The sequence below is a fragment of the Camelina sativa genome, chromosome 11 (genome assembly GCF_030686135.1).
Source record: "Camelina sativa cultivar CO46 ecotype springtype chromosome 11, ASM3068613v1".
NCBI classification, from domain to species: Eukaryota; Viridiplantae; Streptophyta; class Magnoliopsida; order Brassicales; family Brassicaceae; genus Camelina; species Camelina sativa.
Genome location: NC_141890.1, coordinates 1,283,234 through 1,288,452, shown reverse-complemented (window position 1 = coordinate 1,288,452; position 5,219 = coordinate 1,283,234). Strand labels below are relative to the sequence as shown.

Below are 5,219 nucleotides of genomic sequence, written 5' to 3'. Positions count from 1 at the left end.
AAATAATTTTTGTAAGATTTTTTTTCTAAACTCATGTTCTAAGAAGTTGACACATAGACACTCTTCTTTTTGACATTTATTATTTTTAAAATTAAATTTTATAATTATTTGTTTTTGTTAATTTCAACTATAATAAAACAAAAATCAAACTCAGATACACTATTATTTATCTTTTATTGATTTATATTAAAAATGTATATGAGTATCTTATTCCAGCATTTTGTGTTAAATATCAAATTTAAATAATTTAAAGTTCATATATTGTAAAACATTGTAATTTGGGTTGGGAAGAGTATGAGAAGAATCCTTACGACGATATCAAGAACCCAGACGGCATTATCCAAATGGATCTCGCAGAAAATCAGGTAATTATATAATTATACTAATCATTAAATAAATACATTCGATAATGTACACAGTATCAAGTAAGTATATATATCTTACGCTCTTACTTGTCTATCTTGCAGTTATCTTTCGATCTCATTGAGTCATGGCTTGCTAAGAACCCGGACGCAGCAAATTTCCAAAAAGAAGGCCAATCTATTTTTCGGGAGTTAGCTTATTTTCAAGATTATTATGGCCTTCCTCCATTCAAGAATGTAAGATTATCCGGACCCGAAATATTATTGAAAACGATCAGACAATTATTGTCATGTTTAGTGATTATTAAATTTTATAATTATTTGTTTTTGTTAACTTCAACTATAATAAAACAAAAAATCAAACTCAAATACACTATTATTCATCTTGTATTGATTTATATTAACAATGTATATGAGTGATTTTATTCCAGCATTTTGTGTTAAAAAATCAAACTTTAATAATTTAAAATTCATATATTATAAAACATTGTAATTTAAATTCATATATTGTTCTACTTATATTTTCAAACTTAATAATAACCCAAAAATTCAAACATCTAAAATGCATGATATCATAATCAATGCCAATATATTAGATTTATTGCTAAAATGATTAAAAAAAATCTAAGACAGTTTAAGAAATACATACCCTTATGGTCCAATATAACCGTTCACATTCTTACATATATATTTAATATGAAAAAATAAATTAACAAAAAAATAAGCAAAATCTATATAAAATGTAAACAAAACATAAGTAAAATATATATATATATTTTTTTTTGGGACAAAAAGTAAAATACTTTCATGTATACAAAATAGAATAGTAAATGTAACAACTCACTCAACGCCTGAGCTACCACCTAGTTTCTAATATTTCTTAGTATCGTGATTTATGTATAAACTAAACATACTACGGTAAGCAATTATTAATTTACAATCAAAAAAATTAACAACACACAAAACGATTTTTAGAACTTTTATCATGCCAACTCATCTTTTCACTATTGTCCAAAAATCGTATAAAGAAAAATGTCGAAACAGGGAAGTTAGTTCTACATGGAGTTAATTGTGTTGCTAATACTCTTACTCAGAGAATACTATTAGGTGATAGAGAAATGAAAATACAGCCGACACAGTTCTACAACATGTTTAGATGATCGAGCAGCGTGGTGGACCAACATTACAATTAACGCGATCCAAAGAGTCCCCAATTGTAACAATGACAACGATTTCACTATTCCATTTTTCCAATCTTACTTATTATTTTTGTTTTATTGCGGATATAGTTTTAGTTAGTATATATATTTTTTGGTAAACAATTAGTTAGTATTTTTTTTCTTAATTATATCTCTGTGGGTCGCATTATATCCCATTTACATGGAGATTTCCTGTCGGTATGGGCATCTCATTACTGTTCCTCCCTTTATACTACTCAATATTTTTATTTACTAACCTAAATAATAATAATAATAATATTATCAGACAGTGATAAGTAAAATAACTTTGAACTCACGTTATCCAAAACTCCTCAAGCTCGATCATAAGCTCTTGAAGTTGAGCTCATCTGAGAGTGTTTGAGGGTCGGTGTGGACGGAAACGCGTGAATTGATTAATATTCTTAATTAATTAAATACAAAATAATTGAATTAAATAATCCAATATCTGACTGGTCAAATTCCTGTCGTGGGCTAGCATGAAAACTATATAAACACCCACACATGCCTAGAGACCTCTCGATCTTAGCTTACCTACAAACATCACTCACAAACCAATCAAACACAACACCTTTTATTCTCTCTCAAAATCTTGATTTTCATATCAATTTTCTCTCTCTCTCTTGCTCGACTTTGTACACCTACTCTCATCTCTGCCTAAAGCTAAATTAAATAAAATGGGTATCTTGTCAAAGAAAGCTACTTGTAACACTCATGGCCAAGATTCTTCTTATTTTTTGGGTTGGGAAGAGTACGAGAAGAATCCTTACGACGAGATCAAGAACCCAGACGGCATTATCCAAATGGGTCTCGCAGAAAATCAGGTAATTATATATTTACACTAATCATTAAATGAATACATTCGATAATGTATATAGTATCAAGTACATATATCTTACGCTCCTACTTGTCTATCTTGCAGTTATCTTTCGATCTAATTGAGTCATGGCTTGCTAAGAACCCGGACGCAGCAAATTTCCAAAGAGAAGGCCAATCTATTTTTCGGGAGTTAGCTCTTTTTCAAGATTATCATGGCCTTCCTTCATTCAAGAATGTAAGATTATCCGGACCCCAAATATTATTGAAAACGATCAGACAATTATTATCATGTTTAGTGATAGTTTTCTAAACCGGATTGTTTTGTCTTAAATATTTCCAGGCTATGGCAGATTTCATGACGGAAAATATTTCCAGGCTAGAGGAAACCGAGTTTCTTTCGATCCAAACAAGCTTGTCCTCACCGCTGGTGCTACTCCGGCTAACGAAACACTCATGTTCTGTCTCGCTGATCGTGGAGATGCTTTTTTGATCCCTACGCCATATTATCCAGGGTTAGTTAACTTTTTTGTCAAACCTGCTTCATTGACAAGTAACAAAAAAAACTTACGCTAACTAATATATACCTTTTTCTTTTTTTTTTTGCCAAATGCAGATTTGACAGGGATTTGAAATGGAGAACCGAAGCTGAGATTGTGCCGATCCAGTGTACTAGTGCAAACGGATTCCGCATCACAAAATCTGCACTTGAAGAAGCCTACGAGCAAGCCCAAAAGCTTAACCTAAAAGTGAAAGGAGTCCTTATAACCAACCCATCTAACCCGTTGGGTACTACAACTACCCGAACCGAACTAAACCATCTTTTGGACTTCATCTCACGTAAGAAGATACATTTGATAAGTGATGAGATCTACTCGGGTACCGTTTTTGCTTCTCCCGGATTCATTAGCGTAATGGAAGTTCTCAAAGACAGAAAGCTAGAAAACACCGATGTCTTTAACCGTGTCCACATCGTGTACAGTTTGTCTAAAGATCTAGGCCTACCTGGTTTTCGCGTTGGCGTGATTTACTCCAACGATGACATTGTTGTCTCTGCAGCGACAAAAATGTCCAGTTTCGGTCTAATCTCTTCCCAAACACAATACCTCTTGTCCGCATTATTATCCGACAAAAACTTCACCAAAAACTACCTCGAAGAGAACCAGATCCGTCTCAAGAACCGACACAAGAAGCTTGTATCGGGTCTAGAGGCAGTTGGGATCGATTGTCTCAAGAGCAACGCCGGACTCTTCTGTTGGGTCGACATGAGACACCTATTGAAATCAAACACGTTCGAAGCTGAGATTGAACTATGGAAAAAGATCGTTTATGAGGTAAAGCTCAATATCTCTCCTGGTTCTTCGTGCCATTGCAACGAACCGGGTTGGTTTAGGGTTTGTTTCGCGAATATGAGCGAAGATACATTAAAGGTTGCGTTGGATAGATTGAAGGAGTTCGTTGATGGACCGTCGTCTACTACAAGAAGTCAAAGTGAACATCTAAGGCTAAAGAATTTAAGGAAGATGAAAGTCTCTAATTGGGTTTTCCGGCTATCGTTTCACGACCGTGAACCCGAGGAACGATAGTCTGGTTTTTTCTTTTTAAAAAATTTAAGTGTAATAAGTGTATGCTTTTTGTCATTATTTAAGGGTGATTGTTCGTCAAATAGAAATCTTTTCTTTTAATCAGAATTTTCTGTTTTAAGGGGGAAAAAGTTCACTCAGTCCGTACGTGAAAACGGATAATGCAGTGTAGCTTTTTAATGTAGTATAACGTATTTTCACTTTATAATGATCTTTCAAAAAAACTTGTTTGTCAATATCTTTGTTTCAAATTTACGTCAAAAAGGTGCTACGTGTGATTTGCCGGCGACATTTCTGGTTGAGAAGCCTTAATTTGGGTCCGGCCAATAAATCCGCAGCCCGCTCATTAGTTATTATGTAAAATTAATTATAACCTACTTCTTAGCACTATAGTAGTAATAGACTATGTTCACATTTGTTAATCCTTTTGAAACAACTAGGGGAATTCCTTTATTACTCTAGTTGACAAAAGAGATAAATTGGTGCATTTAATAATGATTTTCTAATTGCTTTAATTGGTTTCGAAGTGATCGATTTCGTTTAAATGACTTGTAAGTCAACGAAACCTACCATTGAAGTCAAAAGATGAACCCAACTTATACACTCACAGCCACGTTAACATATCTACACAGGCAGGTGTTGGCGATTTGTTTTTATCGTGTAAATTGGAAATTATTTCCAATAATAAACGGTCGATTCATAAAGAAATTAAGAAAGATGAATTAAATGTGAATTATCAAAATTAGGAGAGGAATAATATATTATTTGGAAGTAATCCAAAGTATAGAGCATTCACATTTTCATTTTATTAATCTTTAAACTTAAAAGTTAACATTAGCAGGTTAACTTAAAGTGTTCCAGTAAATGTTTGGTGGCACCAATAAGACCAACCTCAACTAACTACTTTCTCTAATTAATCAGAAACTAAATCTCTGCCCTGATGTTAGAGTCATATATTTTATATAATTTCAACAGTTATTTAATTGGGTCTAACGTCATTGGCGTGTACTTTACATGAGTCATGTGTGTATTGAGCTAGCGTGGGAATTAATATATTTGGTATAAAGGGGTGAAAAACTTATAAACGACTTGTGGACTAGTCTATTCTGCTGTTTTAAAAATCCCCGCTTAGCACCGATTATGTCCCGCAAAATCACTAGACTCATCCTCTTTACCTTGATTAATGACTAATTCCCGCCTAACATCGATTATCCGATTATACCGTCCAATCCGATTATTTC

The 5,219-nt window shown here is 33.2% G+C and overlaps 1 long non-coding RNA gene and 1 pseudogene across 2 annotated transcripts; both read left to right on the top strand.

Annotated features, from left to right (window-relative positions):
* Positions 1-240: 240 nt before the first annotated feature.
* Positions 241-790, top strand: LOC147933523 (uncharacterized). Its single transcript, XR_015571494.1, has 2 exons — positions 241-365; positions 468-790. It is a non-coding gene; the product is annotated as an uncharacterized LOC147933523 (long non-coding RNA).
* A 1,329-nt stretch (positions 791-2,119) lies between these two features.
* On the top strand, positions 2,120-4,061 carry LOC104720985 (1-aminocyclopropane-1-carboxylate synthase 8-like; annotated as a pseudogene). The gene is made up of 4 exons (XR_015570905.1): positions 2,120-2,403; positions 2,502-2,633; positions 2,739-2,910; positions 3,012-4,061. The product of XR_015570905.1 is annotated as a 1-aminocyclopropane-1-carboxylate synthase 8-like (transcript).
* The last annotated feature ends 1,158 nt before the right edge of the window (positions 4,062-5,219 follow it).